This window comes from Anguilla anguilla, chromosome 8, assembly GCF_013347855.1.
Source record: "Anguilla anguilla isolate fAngAng1 chromosome 8, fAngAng1.pri, whole genome shotgun sequence".
NCBI classification, from domain to species: domain Eukaryota; kingdom Metazoa; phylum Chordata; class Actinopteri; order Anguilliformes; family Anguillidae; genus Anguilla; species Anguilla anguilla.
This window is the reverse complement of record NC_049208.1, coordinates 41,900,045-41,917,744: the sequence shown is the minus strand read 5'-3', so window position 1 is coordinate 41,917,744 and position 17,700 is coordinate 41,900,045. Positions and strand designations below refer to the sequence as shown.

The 17,700-nt window shown below is 42.3% G+C and overlaps 1 pseudogene; it reads right to left on the bottom strand.

Moving 5' to 3' along the window:
- Nucleotides 1-4,448: 4,448 nt before the first annotated feature.
- Nucleotides 4,449-6,208, bottom strand: LOC118234207 (annotated as a pseudogene).
- Between the last annotated feature and the right edge of the window lie 11,492 nt (nt 6,209-17,700).

The window sequence follows — 17,700 nt, the reverse complement described above, 5'->3', positions numbered from 1 at the left end:
CTATTAACCGAGCGGTGGCACTCAGACTGCTACATATATATATATATACATATATAGGCAATTTTGTGGACACTTCCAATTGAGTTTTTTTTTTTTTTACTTACCTTGTACAACATATTGTTATACACATCTTTGATTTATGAACTTTTGCACCTATGACATATTTTGAAGGTATCTGGTTTTGTATCAGAGTACTTCATTGTACTGCATTGGATTCATTGTCTTTTAGGTAAGCTTTTTTTCCATAAACAGATTAAGACATGAAATAAAATTTTAAAGCCTGCTGACAGGCTGTTTACACAGAGTTGATTATGCAACGTGGGTGGTCTTGGCCTTGGGAACTTCTAGAAAATGAGGCCTCTTGAAACAACTTTATTATTAAAGTTCTATTCACACCAAGGGCCATATTTACTGAGGATTTACTATGATTTTATAGATGCTAACGAGACAAATAGCGTTACCCGTATTTACTAAGGTGCTGCATCAGAGGGTTGCTCTGTTAAACGAGGGAAATGCGGCATCCCTAAAATGAGCATGTTTGGGTTAATGCATATGTATTTTAGGGCATTCTGATAGTAGTCCACAAAAATATTGGTAGAGAGAATGGAAATGAATGCTTATGACCTGCTACAGGTAAATTATCAAAGCTGGTGGCCCTTGCAGCAAAGGTAATTGTGACTGTTTTTTAACATCTGTGAAAAGCATCTTTCCGGAACAAATCAGAATGGCCAATTCTTAAGAGGAGACATTGTCAGCATGGTAGAGTAGGGGAGAGACCTATGAATGTGACGGTTTTTTGGATTTTGCTAATTTATTCACAAAATATTTAAGCCCAGCACAATCAAATTTTACTCCAAACAGCTTTGACATTTCAGTGGTCATTAGCCATTTCAAGTACATTCATTACAGAGCAGATTCATGAGCGGTCACTTCATAACTTATCGTGCAGTGTGGTGTGCTAATGTCCAAGCAGATGAGAACTGTTGCTTTTGTTTGTTTCTTAGCACCTAGGTAAGCAAATAGCCAAGTTAAGCCAACCATACAGACCAATCTGGTGTGTGCTTATAATAAAAGCCTGTGACCAGGTAGCGGCTTCTTTTCCATTAATCACAGCATCCAGTAGATAAGGCTATGTCAACACAGCAAGCAAACTAGCTGAACACATTTAACATGAAACACCATACTAACCTAAAAAAAATCAAACACATTGGATGAGTAAAATTTATATTTATTAAAGAAATTAAACACCATTTAAAATGACTGAAGTCAAAAGAACACTACATGTAAATGATTTTCAACACCATTTAGTGTCCCTAATCTCCAAGTCAGAACCCCTCTCCACAATGTCCATAAGTACTGTACCAACCCTCTCATTTTCTCTTAAGTTGCCATTCTATAAACGTATAACAGAAAAAAGCATGATATAACAATGTGGCAGAACTGTAAGAGCTGTTACATTTATACAGACAGGGATGTCATATGTTTTGGTTATCTAGCATCCACTTTTCAGAAGAATACATACCAAAACCAAACTAACTTGTCAAGGACAATTAACTTTTTTAATGATGTATGATTTTATTTATTGAAAATAAAAATAAAGCCTTTTACCTGAAAATTACTTCCGGAATTATTGAAAGGAAAGATCTGAATCAAAAGGTATGCCAAGTTATGACAGTTTTAACAACTGCTTTGTGATGCTTCATGGAGAAGTGTGCCATCTTGTGGCTGTCCAGTGTTGAAGCATCCCATTCCACTGTTCTTCCTACAGCAAATATAGCAGTATTGAGAAGCGCTGTTCAATTTCTGTGTGGAGTACAAAAGCTTTCACTTAGCTTGAGATTAGAATGCTCCAGTGCACTATCCCTGCTACATTCACATTTAAACAGCTTATTCTGTAAAACAGTGCAGTTGTACAAACAGATGAAACATTGTTCAATTGTGAAAGCAGGTGAATACTACAGAAAAGTGCCCTGAACAGCAAATTTCTGTAGTAATTTGCATAACAGTATGGGAATGGCAGGTGGCAAGTTACGGCTTGGCAGGGCATGTCCCATTCCTATACAACACTTTTGAGTTTTGTACTTTTCAGGGTTTCCTACAAAAATAACCACAAGGTGCTCCACTTGCTTCCAACATAACCCCCAGGGATTCCACTCTAAATTAATTATAAAGTTCCCTGACTTTTCCATGACCAAAAACCTAAACTTCCTTGACCTCTTACACATAATGTTTTCAGAGTCCTATTTCTATATACGATATACAGATTCGGTACGATATACAGAAATACCATCAGTATTATTATCATAAATCATTTACAAACATGTAACTGCAAGTAAGCTGAATAGCATTTTCATACAATTAATGTATTTTCCTCAAACAGCAAATATAACCATTAAAAAACTATTTTAGGGGGGGAGGATTCACTTACATCCTTTTGAATGACCAGCAACCCCTTTGTGTTTTGTGTAAACAAAGAGCACATAGTGTCACAAACTCTATATGCCCATACTGTATGCATCACAGCTGTAGCACAAGGCATATGAAAATAAGTTCCTTCACCCATCGCAAGGGTCACACAGGTGTGATTATTCCTAAGTGGTCCATGGAATACATACAACAACATGGGTGTGACTGTAAAACCTGCATTTAATGTCTAGTCTCACCTAAAAATGAATAAGTAGTAAGTGTCTAAGCTGGCTAAAGGGTCTCAATGTCATTAAAAGAAACAACAGAACAACAAAGCCCGTTTTTGTTCAACGAAGAACCATTCATTGACAGGTAAAATAAAAAATGATTAGCAGAAAACCCTTAGAAGTTTGTTTTCCTGGATGGGGGAATAAATAAATTATAGAAGCACACACATTTTACCCAAGAAACTGGTAATTCTGAACAGTAACGTTTATTGGATGCAGAGACTGATCTAGTTGTGAGAGAAACTTATGCTAATTGAAGTCAAGGTGACCATAAAACTAATAATGTTGCCTGCCATTGTAGGCTACCTCAGTGTGATTATTGATTAGAACAATTGCATGACAAAATAATGCAAGTATTGTGGGGAAGTAATTGTAGTACAATCTAACAAAAGGAACAGTTACATTCAACCACCAATAGTAGTTACTTTATAGGCTAGTCAATATAAAACATCCCTTAATTATTTTCATTGTTTTACTTTTATCAGAGGAGGTTGGCAGACGCAGGTGGAAAAACCTCAGGGACAGCTACTTGAAGGGAAGAAAAAGGAAAGGGAGTTAATCTGGAGTGGGGCTGCAGGAGTCCATCAACAGCCATGGAGGTACATGGCTGCCATGGGCTTTCTTGCCCCATTCATTGGTTACAGGGCAGGGAGCTCCAATATAGAGCCTCATTGCCAGCCAGCCCCCTCAGCAACCAGCAATCCACTCCTCTCAGCAGCCAGCCACCCACCCACCCCCGTCAGCAGCCATCCAGCTACCTACCCACCCCCGTCAGCAGCCAGCCAGCCACCCACCTTGTCATGGTTCTGTATTTTCTGTTTCTGTTTTTCCCCTTTTGACCGCCAGATGGCAGCACTTCAGTTTTGTGTTTCAATTCGTTCTCCCTCCCTGTGTTAATTGTATTATTGGTTTTAATTATTCTATAATTGTTCCCACCTGTGTCTTGTTATCCCCTCCTTTTCTGGTTTGATTGTTCTTTGAGTTTACCTGTGTCTTGTTACCCCTGTCTATTTAAGTTCTTGGTTTGCCTGACTCAGATGCTGGTTCCTTGTGTTTCTGTTTGTGTTTCTGCCTGCGTTCCTGCTTGTGTGTGTTCCGCCTGCCCGTATTCTGTTCTGCCCGTATTCTGTCCTGCCTGTGTTCCGCCCTGCCTGTGGTCTGTTCTGTTTTTTTTCAGTTCTTAACCCTCCTGTTCTGTTCATTTTTTAGGAACATCAAAAATGTTCCTGGGTCAATTTGACCCGGGGCATGTTTAAACATCCAAAAGTTGTCAGAAACCAAAAAATCCTAATAAACATTGTTTGGGTACCTCATTACTAACAATTGAATCAATATTTAGTGCAATGGTGTTATTCACCTCTCACAGATCATGGTTTTATTAGGATAATTCACTCGTTTTTCATAAAAAATACATGTTCAAACTTTTTTTTCTGTACATTGGAAAAACCTAGTTTTACATAACATTTCATCTTCAAAAATTTGTTTTACATTTTTAAACTTTTTTTTTCATGTGGTGATGTTGATAAATAGAGATGAGGCACCTCTTCTGTTCAGGGTTAAATTGACCTGTTAACTTAAAATCAAGCCAAATGAGTCATAAGGAGTTTTATTAAAAGAAAACTTTATTTATGCAATATTTACAATGTTTAGAACCAGAAATGAACAAAAATGAACAAGAGATGGGCAATATGAATGAGGCGTGTGTGTATGTGTATGTGTGTGTGCGCGTGTGTATGTGTGTGTGCATCTGTGTGTCTACACAGCACACGAGTGACATGTCATCACGGTGTGCTTTGTGCAAATGAATTTTGCACATGTCGCACATGTCGTGCTCGTCTTGATGTCATCAGACGGCTTGCACGCATGGCACCTCTTCCTCTTCCTTTTTCCCCCAGCAGCAACCTAGAAAGATGAGGATGATGATTACTTTACTATGTCTTTTTGCTGATCCCGATCCCCTGACACGCACACACACACACACACTTACTTACCTCAGGCACTGGTGTACTATGTGCAGCCCTCTCCTGGATCTCCTTCATTGTGGCTGCAGCGGCGGGGGTCCTTGGCATGTGCTGCCTCCGTTCTATGTGCGGGACCACGAGTGCCCTCCCCAGCTCCTCGAGGAAGATGCGCCTCTTGTGTAGCTTCGACACATTCCGCTCAGGAAAAATCTCTGCCCAGATGACGAACGCATTGTAGGCCGATACATCAATAATGTTAAAAAAAATGACTAAAGGCCAGCGTGCAGTCATCCGCTTGGTGCTGTAGGACCCAGTTACTTTGTCCAAGTTGTCCACCCCCCCATTGGTGGCATTGTAATCAAGGATTATATTTGGTTTCTGGTCCTCTCTGGTGCTGATTTCAGCATTTTTATGAAGAGTGCTCATGAGCACAACATTTTTTCCCTTTTTGGGGCAGTAAGACACTAGGGCTGTGGTGTCTGTGAAAAAGAACTTGGACGATTGAGAGGCCCTATTCTTGATCACCAAAAGTTCAGCAGGGAGCTCAGTTCTGTTTTTTCAGTTCCGACCATTGTGAGCTTTCTCTTTAGAAGCTCCTGACCCAGGTTGTAGGATGTGAAAAAATTGTCACATTATGTTGTGACCCCTGAGACCCTGTGCCATGTCGAGCACAACCCTCATGCCCTGATTCTTCTCTGGGGCTCCTCCAACCGGCTTTCCGGTGTAAACCTGCATGTTCAATGCATAGCTGAAGTTTGCATCGCATGCTGCCCAGATTTTTATGCCATATTTTGCCGGTTTGGAAGGCATGTATTGCCTAAATGGGCAGCGACCTCTGAATGCCACCAGCCTTTCATCCACTGTGACATTAGGACCTGGGTTATAGAGTAGTGGAAGCCGCTCTACCCACTTGTCCCACACTGTCCTAATAGCTGCCAGCTTGTCTCTCTCCCGTCTGCCAGCTCTTGTCTCCCGATTATCAAATCGGATTACTCTGGAGAAAATATGAAAAGTCTCCAGAGACATGGTGGCTCAAAATATGGCCCTGCCTGTCTCTGCATTCCACAGGCTGGCTGTCGATTCATCCTTTGACTTATAGACCCCAGCCAGGATGAGGAGCCCCAAATATGCATGTAAGTGCGTTTTATCCAACTCCTTCCACTTCTCCCCAAAAACATGCCTCCCTTCTAGATTAGTCATTTCTAGAATGATTTTCTGCATTGAATTGGGAATAACCAGCTCAAAAGCTGACTTGATGTCTGTGACACGAGTCACTGCCATCCTGGTGGGCCCTGGCACTGTCTTTATTATGTTTTCTGCAGACAGTGTTGCCTGATGTATATTGGGGGATGAGGACCACTGTATTTCACCATTTTTTGACATGAATTTCTTGCTTGGAGGAATAGGAATAGCAATTTCTTCATCTGATGGTTCATAATCAGAATCGTCATAATCAGAATTGACCTCAAGATGGTCTTCATCTTCAGACACATCCTCATCTATTTCACTGTCGTGATCAAGGATGTGTTCCAGAGCCTCCAGGGGTGTCATCATTTTTCTTGTGTTGCTCATTTTGTCAAGCTCTGACAGTGAGTGTACTGTATGTAGCTGCAGAGTGTAATGTTGGTAGGACTCCCATGCAGAGACCCTTTTGTATGTTTCACCCCTCCCCCGCTGAGTGTACGCTGAATGTGGGCGGAGTTTTCCCGTGGGAAAATAAAAGGTTCCCGTCAAAATCATCGTAATATCTGCACTTTCTTGCACTTTACAGTTCAGGTAGGGAGAATAGGGAGAAAGTGTTTGTGTGTATGTGTGGATGTATGTCTGTGTTAGATTGGCGTGAAATATGTTGCGTGTGTGTGTGTCTGTGTGTGTGCGTGCATGCAGGTGTGTGTGTCTGTGTATGTGCGGGTGTGTGTGCGTGCGTGCGTGCATGCGGGTGTGTGTGTCTGTGTGTGTGCGCGCGTGCGGGTGTGTGTGTGCGTGCATGCGGGTGTGTGTGTCTGAGTGTGTGTGTGTGTGTGCGTGCATGCGGGTGTGTGTGTCTGAGTGTGTGTGTGTGTGCGCGCGTGCGGGTGTGTGTGTCTGTGTGTGTGTGTGTGCGTGCATGCGAGTGTGTGTGTGCGCGTGCGTGCGTGCATGAGGGTGTGTGTGTGTGTCATTGGGGTGAAATATATTGTGTGTGTGCGTGCGGGTGTGCGTGTTTGTGTGTGTGTGTGATTGGGGTGAAATATGGTGGGAGGGAGTAGGAAATACCTTATGTCTCACATTTGCAAAGAAAGAAATAGTCTAAATTTGACACTTCTGACCCCTTTTAGCCTCCACTTTCACTGCCGGGTCAAATTGACCCCGAACAGTATCTCTGTGATATAAACATGCAGGGGGGGGGGTTGCAAATACAATAAATGAAACATTTTCATTTTATATGTTGATTACACTAATTAAGGCCAGTAGAAGAAGTTTCATACTGAAAAAATACTTTTTAATATTTTTCCTAGATTTTCAAACTTTGAAAAGGGTCAATTTGACCCACAACATAACAGGAGGGTTAAGAATCTTTTTGTGTTTGTGGTTTTGCCCCTCGTGGCCTTTTGTTTGTTCCCTGTTTGTTATTTAGTAAAGTTGTAAACACCTCACAGCTAGACCAATGAGGGTTTGTAGCTGGAGGGGAAGGTATCGCGTGTTCTCCCTTGGCTGGTGTGATTCAAAACCGGAGATGTTAGTTATTTTCCTCTGTTCGTAAGAACAGGGCACAATTATAATTAAGAATGTACTGGTTCCGTTGCCACGGGTTAGATATGAAGGCGCTGCTTCATATCCCGCTTAAAACTGGCCTGAAACGGATCAGTAGCATTCAGGTTACTCTCCGTTCGTAAACGGGGCTATGTTGTCATCAGAGATATATCAGATCTGTCGCCGGACTGTCAATATTCCAATGGGAGCATCAGAATATTCACAAATACGCGGAACAACACACCCGATCTATCCGTGACTACAGCAAGAAAGCGTAACAGTTACTATGTTTTACTCTCGTGTTAATCTGACTCCATTTTACATGATAATTTAAAATTTGGGTTTAACTATACGTGGAACTTGGGAGTGGTTACACTCGACTCTATCTTGTGCCATCATTCCTCAATATATGCTCCCGGGCTTTAGCATTATTGTTAAATCTCAGTTCGGCGAGGAATCCAGAGGGTAGGAGGCTGACCACCATAATACATGCCTTCCATGCCTGGCTTACATGGATAGTGCATCGACAGTTATGAGCCCAGGACGGTGCGTATCTATCGGGCTCCTTAAGGCGAATTTGACAAGAACCGGCGTACTACGCCCATGGGTTCTCTTAAGCCAAAACACCAGAACCAATACCACCAATCCCTTAACAGGCAGATCGTGGTCACCTATCTAACTTGAAGACCCCACTACAGACGTTTACTGTACTAGACCCCTGATCAGTAGGTCCTAGTCAGAATTGCCCCCCTGAGTATTTAAACGGAATTTCGGCTGAAAAGAAGATAAAATGGATTAGAGTCATGAAGACCACGCAAGTTAAAAATAAGAGTTTATTGAACAGGCAGGTAGGTTATTATCTTCAATTCCAAAATCAATTATAAAGGTTAAAAACAGAAATACAGAGTAAAAGAGTTCTTACCAGCCTGTTTAGCTACACACAGAACATCGAGTATGCGCAGTGCGGGAAGTCGATTGCGATCTTCCATGGCTATCTCTACACAGAACACATAGCCTAGTATGTGCACTGAGGGAAGTCGATTACGATCTTCCTTGTGAATCTACACACACCACACAGATTATGTGTAACGTGGGGAAGTCGTTTACGATCTTCCATGGCTATCTCTACACAGAACACATAGCCTAGTATGTGCACTGAGGGAAGTCGATTACGATCTTCCTTGTCTGTCTACACACAGCGCACATAGTACGTGCACGGTGGGAAGTCGATTACGATCTTCCTCGATTGCTTTGTCTCCCTTCCTTTTAAGCCAAATCCCGCGTTTGGTCTAGGCATTACCATAAATTAACCTGGCTGAATCATAAATCTCGAATTCCGGCCCCCACCATTTGGAGGCGGTTGTTAAAACAATTGGTGGGGAAATGGGGAAAAGGAGATGATTACCAGAGAGGACATTCCATTGTGTTAGGTTTTTCCTGAGTTATTGAAACTATGTTTTTTCAAATTCTATTTGGTATGAAACATATTTCATTCAAGGGCTTGAATTATTGTGAACATGTACATACCAAACATGCCAAGTGGATGTAATATTATGGTGCAGTTGTCATGAAAATACCCTTCTGTTTAACCATTGTACACGCAATCCATGTTATTATTACATAAGGCATAATACAATAATACAATGAACACATGTGCATGGTTTGTAAGGTTTTCCGGGATTTGTAAATAAGATATACAGATGGTTTATAGTCCAGATCCAGAAAAGAAATACAAAGTGTAATGTCAGAGGGGTCCATATGTGGGCAGTATCTGTACCATACTGTACCATACTGTCCCGTGTAGTGCCCCCACCAGGTGCCGGTCGCTTCACCCTTTACGACCCCAAAACACCCACACCCACAACCACAGACAAAGAGACTAGTTCCCCTTATCTTGGTTGTGTCCAGGTGGTAACATTCCAGAAAGCCAAATGGCCTGCCCATTCAGAGGAAGTCCGAGTGACTTATTGTTTTACCACAAGGCTCTCGGGTCCTTTGAAGTACACGCTGCGTCCCAGCATGCTGGCTCGTTCAAATGTCAGCCTTTTCTGGGTCCCAGTTTAATTTCCCTCTTACAGCTCCCCCCTCTGGCCCAATGGGGGACACTTCAGAACGTCCTCCCAAGGGGTCATGGACACTTTCCCAAATGGTTGGCGCCGAAGGTCCAGGGTCGTAGGGCTGATGGTGGGAATAACCGGGAAGGCTGATATCAAGGGTTGTGTAGGTTGAGGTGTGTATGGTAGGGAAAGGATGAGATGTTGGAGTGAAGATGGGAACTTTTGTGCCCCAGATGACCTGTTGCACTAAGTCCATTCCATCAGTCGGGGCCCGCCGTGTTCTTAAGCACAGGAAAACTCACAAGACAGCTGACAGTGACGTAGGAACTTTGTACCAGGAGGTGTCCTCTCGATTGAATCTATCGAAGCAAAGTCTTGGAGAAGCTGTACTTAAGGTTGACATCCACGGGGCTGTGCGGAGGTTGACCCTTAATAAACTTGGTGGGATTATGGGGAAAAAGGTTTGTGAGACATGGTATATATGAATGAGGTAGTTCGGAGTTTTCATGACAACTGCATTTTGTGGTAAATATGTTTTTTGTCCTTCTCATGGTAATATCCTTTGTAATTTTGGATAAACTGGATTTGGGAAATTAAAAAGAAAGGAGACAAAACCCAATACATTTTGTATGGATGGGTATTGAAAGTGATACAATGGTTATGGAAAATAAAGAACAATGATAATAAACATACAGTATAAAAATAAAGAAAAACACAAAAATCATAATTTAAGACATATAAGACAAGTAGTGTTCGGGGGTTGTAGCATCCTGAAGTCTGTGACAGATATATTTTAAAATGAATGTGAAACTTGTCATTAACATTAACAGAAATTCCATAAATATTAAGAAAATTTCACATATTTCTAAAACATTCTTCCAGAAAGGACCTACAAATCCCCCTAACCATGAGGTGTGAAACTCTTTGCCTGTAGTAGTGCAAAGAAGAGAACATCTATGTAGGGTTACTGTTTGTATAATCCGGGGTTTAAACCACAACTGACAAAAAATAAAAAGATGAAAAAACAAAAAGAAAATCAGATACTGTCTTGGGAGTGTAGGTTTACTGCTCCTTAAATATTCAACAACTGACAGAGAAGGGGGGGGGGGGGAACAGAACAAGACAGACAGATGGGGAGAAGGGAGAAAGGAGGAGGAGGAACAGTAAATGAAAAAGAAGGAGGAGATCTAAGGAGAGAAAATGTAGAAAAGTAGAATAAAGTGAGACCAGTAAGCCAGTCCTTGCCAAAAAATGACCCCCCTTTCAACATTTTACTGCTAAAAGACAAATTTGATGTAAACCTAGGAGTAAGTGCTTCTTCTCCTTATTTATTTATTTATTTATTTGAGATATGTAGTTTGGAAGACTTCTTCCTTAAATAATTTTCATTGCAGGCACATATGATACTGGCCCTTATTAGCTGAGTTTAAGCTTGATGACCTTATGTTCATTTATGGCATTTGACTGGCTTATCAACGGTTTGCTAAAGATTCTAACGTATATTTTGTGCTATGGTGAAATTCACACAAAAATACCATTAGATCTCTAGTATCTGACATGCCTTAGCTAATTTAATTGGCACCCAAATAGGTCTGTTAGTGAATTCTAACAGTTTCTAAATGGCGTGCACAGGCAGGCATTAATAATTAATATATTAGTAGTTAATATTATTAATTTAAATACTCTGGTTTCATCCTTGTGTTGCTAAGACACATAGAACAAAACTCAGATGAAAACAATAGGGTACACCAGAATTCACTACACTTTTTTGAAAATGAGCTTTCTAAAGAAAGGTGAATGGTGGTACACCTATGCCTATATAACTTAATTTAGCTCTAGGCTAATGGTTCTTTTATTTATAATAGGCCAAAGTCTATTTTTTGTTGGTTATAGGCCATGTTGGAACTTTATCTTCTACACTGGCTTATCTCAACTGTTTCCTAAATCTTCACCTATTTATTGAATTAATAGTACACCACTGGTTACTGAGACAGATGACACAGGCCAAGGACCCTGGTTCCAGCACCTCAGAAATTCAGAAGTTCTGTGTCCTGATACCTTTTCACCAGTCTCAGAGGTCTTTAGACATGAGTCCCACATATGGCAAATTCCAGATGGTCGCCACCCTTGTTGTAGCCTGCGGCTACACTTTCAGAGGGATGGAGACTTGCATTTGCCGTGGCACTCAGCGGTCCTGTGACATTACATCGGGCACGGTACTCAGAGGTTCAGTGACTACACTGGTACCGGCCTCGATCTCTGAGACTTAAAGTATGGTTTCCTCCGGACAGATACGAACAGTTTCAAAACTTGGTGCAGCTGCAGTCTGCACTGTCAGAGGTCTTGAGACGTGTGTACTGCCGCAGGGCCATACCTGGGTTTAAGGATCAGCACAGACTCTGCTTTCAGGGCCGGAACTTTGAAGCCGAGGTTATGCACCTGATTCAGCATTCAGCAGTGTTTTAATATTATTTAATTTAAATATAATAAGAAGCTTGCCACTTTTCCTGGGTTAGCCCCCTAGCAAAGTTCAAACTTCTTCGCGTGTGCATTCTGTGATTGCACACGCTTACTGGCAGCTATAAACTTTCTCACTGTTCACCTTCTATTGCTTTTTAATATTTCATACTCCATTCTGTTCACCTTCAAAATTCACTGGCTTTTCACCAGTGCCTCATTTCTCCTGAGTTTGAGCAAGGTTTTCTGCGCCTCTGCGCAGAAACAGTAGTAAGCGCCTTGCATCAAAACTCCCTTTCTTTCTACAAACGTTTACATTTCCGTACACAAACGCAACCATCTACTGCTATAGGCTAGTTTGTTCTAGAACGCATTCCGCCGTATTATCACAACACATTTCATAAAAACATGCCAGCCTAAGCTTCTTTCTTTCCCTGTTCATGAATTCCCCAAAGGGTAGTAATATGGAAAATGCCTGGTTTCTACGGTCCCAGGCCTGTCTGGGATATGTCGATCCCCTGCACAGTGGCTAAAAACTCTCCCTAGCACAGGCTAATATACAAGAGAATTTTGTCACTCACCACACCAAGGATCGGGAAACCAGAGAAGAAAATGCGAGATACCCACAGTGAAGGGTATCACGCCGGGATGAAAAACACCAGCAGAAACTTCAGGGAACACTCCAGATACTTCCTATCACGTCGGGGTCACCACTTGTAAACACCTCACAGCTAGACCAATGAGGGTTTGTAGCTGGAGGGGAAGGTATCGCGTGTTCTCCCTTGGCTGGTGTGATTCAAAACCGGAGATGTTAGTTATTTTCCTCTGTTCGTAAGAACAGGGCACAATTATAATTAAGAATGTACTGGTTCCGTTGCCACGGGTTAGATATGAAGGCGCTGCTTCATATCCCGCTTAAAACTGGCCTGAAACGGATCAGTAGCATTCAGGTTACTCTCCGTTCGTAAACGGGGCTATGTTGTCATCAGAGATATATCAGATCTGTCGCCGGACTGTCAATATTCCAATGGGAGCATCAGAATATTCACAAATACGCGGAACAACACACCCGATCTATCCGTGACTACAGCAAGAAAGCGTAACAGTTACTATGTTTTACTCTCGTGTTAATCTGACTCCATTTTACATGATAATTTAAAATTTGGGTTTAACTATACGTGGAACTTGGGAGTGGTTACACTCGACTCTATCTTGTGCCATCATTCCTCAATATATGCTCCCGGGCTTTAGCATTATTGTTAAATCTCAGTTCGGCGAGGAATCCAGAGGGTAGGAGGCTGACCACCATAATACATGCCTTCCATGCCTGGCTTACATGGATAGTGCATCGACAGTTATGAGCCCAGGACGGTGCGTATCTATCGGGCTCCTTAAGGCGAATTTGACAAGAACCGGCGTACTACGCCCATGGGTTCTCTTAAGCCAAAACACCAGAACCAATACCACCAATCCCTTAACAGGCAGATCGTGGTCACCTATCTAACTTGAAGACCCCACTACAGACGTTTACTGTACTAGACCCCTGATCAGTAGGTCCTAGTCAGAATTGCCCCCCTGAGTATTTAAACGGAATTTCGGCTGAAAAGAAGATAAAATGGATTAGAGTCATGAAGACCACGCAAGTTAAAAATAAGAGTTTATTGAACAGGCAGGTAGGTTATTATCTTCAATTCCAAAATCAATTATAAAGGTTAAAAACAGAAATACAGAGTAAAAGAGTTCTTACCAGCCCTGTTTAGCTACACACAGAACATCGAGTATGCGCAGTGCGGGAAGTCGATTGCGATCTTCCATGGCTATCTCTACACAGAACACATAGCCTAGTATGTGCACTGAGGGAAGTCGATTACGATCTTCCTTGTGAATCTACACACACCACACAGATTATGTGTAACGTGGGGAAGTCGTTTACGATCTTCCATGGCTATCTCTACACAGAACACATAGCCTAGTATGTGCACTGAGGGAAGTCGATTACGATCTTCCTTGTCTGTCTACACACAGCGCACATAGTACGTGCACGGTGGGAAGTCGATTACGATCTTCCTCGATTGCTTTGTCTCCCTTCCTTTTAAGCCAAATCCCGCGTTTGGTCTAGGCATTACCATAAATTAACCTGGCCGAATCATAAATCTCGAATTCCGGCCCCCACCATTTGGAGGCGGTTGTTAAAACAATTGGTGGGGAAATGGGGAAAAGGAGATGATTACCAGAGAGGACATTCCATTGTGTTAGGTTTTTCCTGAGTTATTGAAACTATGTTTTTTTCAAATTCTATTTGGTATGAAACATATTTCATTCAAGGGCTTGAATTATTGTGAACATGTACATACCAAACATGCCAAGTGGATGTAATATTATGGTGCAGTTGTCATGAAAATACCCTTCTGTTTAACCATTGTACACGCAATCCATGTTATTATTACATAAGGCATAATACAATAATACAATGAACACATGTGCATGGTTTGTAAGGTTTTCCGGGATTTGTAAATAAGATATACAGATGGTTTATAGTCCAGATCCAGAAAAGAAATACAAAGTGTAATGTCAGAGGGGTCCATATGTGGGCAGTATCTGTACCATACTGTACCATACTGTCCCGTGTAGTGCCCCCACCAGGTGCCGGTCGCTTCACCCTTTACGACCCCAAAACACCCACACCCACAACCACAGACAAAGAGACTAGTTCCCCTTATCTTGGTTGTGTCCAGGTGGTAACATTCCAGAGAGCCAAATGGCCTGCCCATTCAGAGGAAGTCCGAGTGACTTATTGTTTTACCACAAGGCTCTCGGGTCCTTTGAAGTACACGCTGCGTCCCAGCATGCTGGCTCGTTCAAATGTCAGCCTTTTCTGGGTCCCAGTTTAATTTCCCTCTTACAAAGTCTTTGTTTGAATTTTCCTTTTGGAGTCTCCCGTGTTTTTTCACTCTGCGCCTGGATCAAACCCCCGAATCCCTGACACACCCACCCCTGTCACCAGCCATCCAGCCACCTACCCACCCCCGTCACCAGCCAGCCAGCCACCCACCCACCCCAGTCAGCAGCCAGCCACCCACCCACCCTCCCTCCCTCGTCAGTAGCCAGCTAGCCAGCCAGCCAGCCAGCCAGTCACCCAGTCACCCACCCCCGTCAGCAGCCAGCCACCCACCCACCCACCCACCCCAGTCAGCAGCCACCCAGCCACCCACCCTCCCTCCCTCCCTCGTCAGTAGCCAGCTAGCCAGCCAGCCAGCCAGCCACCTACCCCTGTCAGCAGCCAGCCAGCCAGCCAAGCAGCAGTAGGAGAGTAGCTAGGTTGCGGCAAGAACCCCCCGCTAGGGTCTTCCACAATGCTGCAGACACCCCCACTTGCCCAACCTCCTATCTATTTGGTCAAATCCTGTGTGTTTGAGTGTACATTTCATTAAATTATTAATGCAATACTTTCAATTAATTATTTTAAATAATAGTGTGGGGGTAATACTTAATCTCTTTTGGGTATATGATAACCAGGTCAGTGCAGGTGTAACTCAGTTACACTTTACTCGGCGATGTGTTACATTTTGAAGGAGAGCATCAGCGACCATGTCGGGGTTGAGTGCTGATGCTGTCTCTCATGGTGTTCAGCCACAGGTAGTTGTGGAGGATGCAGGTGACCTTCACACAGAGCTCCACCTTCTCAGGATCCAGCATGATGACATGGCGGTACATCCGCCATTAAAAAGACAAAAACTACAAAACTACAATCGACTGTCAGCTTGGCACGACTCAGTTGATAATTGAAGAGCCTCTGCCCGCTGTGGATGTTGGAGCATGGGAAGGGGCATGAGGTACCTGCATAGGGGGAAAGCTTCATCTCCTACCAGGATATAGAGGAGGCTGCCACATTTATTTTTTGTTACCTCTTTTATATAATTGTTTGCAATACAAAATCATGGGCATTCATGCAGACAAACGCTCATTAGCTTGTCTGACATTGACTAGCCATTAGCTCGTCAGCAGCATTGCATCTTCTGTGAAATTTACACTGTGCATAGCCTAATGGCTATCTACATACCAGAGACACTGACAATTTTGGAGACTTCTCCACGCTGCGTTCCTCTTGTCAGTGTCTCTGTAGGAGGGCAGTGTAGGATCATATAGCATTGGGAAACCCGACGCGACAATTACAATGGAGTCCTCCATTTTGGTACTATAGAATGTGTAACTAAAATTTGAAAAGGGGGACTATTTACTTACTGTGACGCATTGTTGTAACACCTGGGGCTTGAAGACACATTTTGGCCATCCCCCTCACCGCCTAGCTCCGCGCCACCTGCAATCTCACCATACCTTGCGGAGGTGTGCTGCCACCTCATTTAAAATGAATGTAGGTGGTGTTTCCACCTGGTGTTACTGCATACAGTGTGGCTTCACCGTGAGGCTTGACAAAGAACTGACAGATGACACTGTTAAACTGACCCTGATCAGATTCAATCACATAGTTTAAACTATGCATTTTTTGAGTTCTCTTTTCACTTTGTTAGCTCACGGAATAACGAAATAAAGACACATTTTTATAAAATTATACCATGTCATTCTACTGTCAATATCTGGGACTAAATATGGAACAAATATACAACCAATGTCCCTTTTGAGTCTGAGTGGTCATATATTGTCTCGGACAATCCGTTTGTGAAATACACGCTCATTCGTGACGGCTGGGTACCTTCCAAAATAGCTGTGCGTTATACCACGCATGCAGTGTTGTCGCCCTTTCTAGTACAATCTGGCTTGATTGAAAATTAATCTATCCAATAGGTGACAGTATAATCTTTCTAACAATGTATAACATGTTTAATTTTTATTTTTTGAAGAGCGTTTTATAAACCTGCGTAACCAAACATCGTGAATCAGCATCGCTGCCTTACGCATTCTCTCTGTGGTAGCAGTAAAAGACACTGCACCAGACAAAACGATCAGTTTCATCTGTTATTATTATTGAGGACTTCTGAGCATAGCTAAGCCATATGTTTGCTGATAGACCTAGCTGACATAGTTTTAGAGAGGAGAGGAGACGACAGCATTGATTCTCTGTCTCTATTTACTGAACACAGATAAGATTTCTTTGTAAGTGTTACTGCTCAACATATTTCAGTTATGTATGTCATTTTTGAATTTGAGTGTCTTCAAATAGATTAGTGGAATTTTATAATGAGGATATTTCACACTGTAACGCAAGCGGTCATTGGTGGCTTCAGCAAGGTTTGTGTTCATGCTCCGGATGTGATGTGAGCTGGAACATTGCCAACACTTGGGGAATGGTTGAATATTGTTTTAATGTCGTCCCATCCCCATACAAGGAAACATTACGTACTGTAGAGTACAGAAAAACATATGGAGAGTTAATGATTATACATTTAGGTACTGTACCGCATTGTGTGATAATGTGCTTACATTATTTTTAAATCTGATCATCAATGTTTCATCTTAAACCTTCATGAGGGGCACATTTATATGCTTTATAATGGACAAAAAACATTTTATTCATTGTTTTGGTTATGTTTCTGGATGTATTGTTTCATTTAAGGCATTTTTAAAGTCTCAGTGATGCTCACATCTGGGGTTACAAAGCTTTGAATAGGGTGCCCCCTAAATGGCCATGGATTGGCCAGATTTAAGGAATGTGCGCAAAGGGGTTAAGTTAGCAGGCTACCATAAAGCTTGTTGACAGGGGTAGCTTGATCAACCTGGGATCGATCAACCCTCATTGGTAGGGGACTGTAGTCTATAATCCACTTTAATGCCATGTAAAGT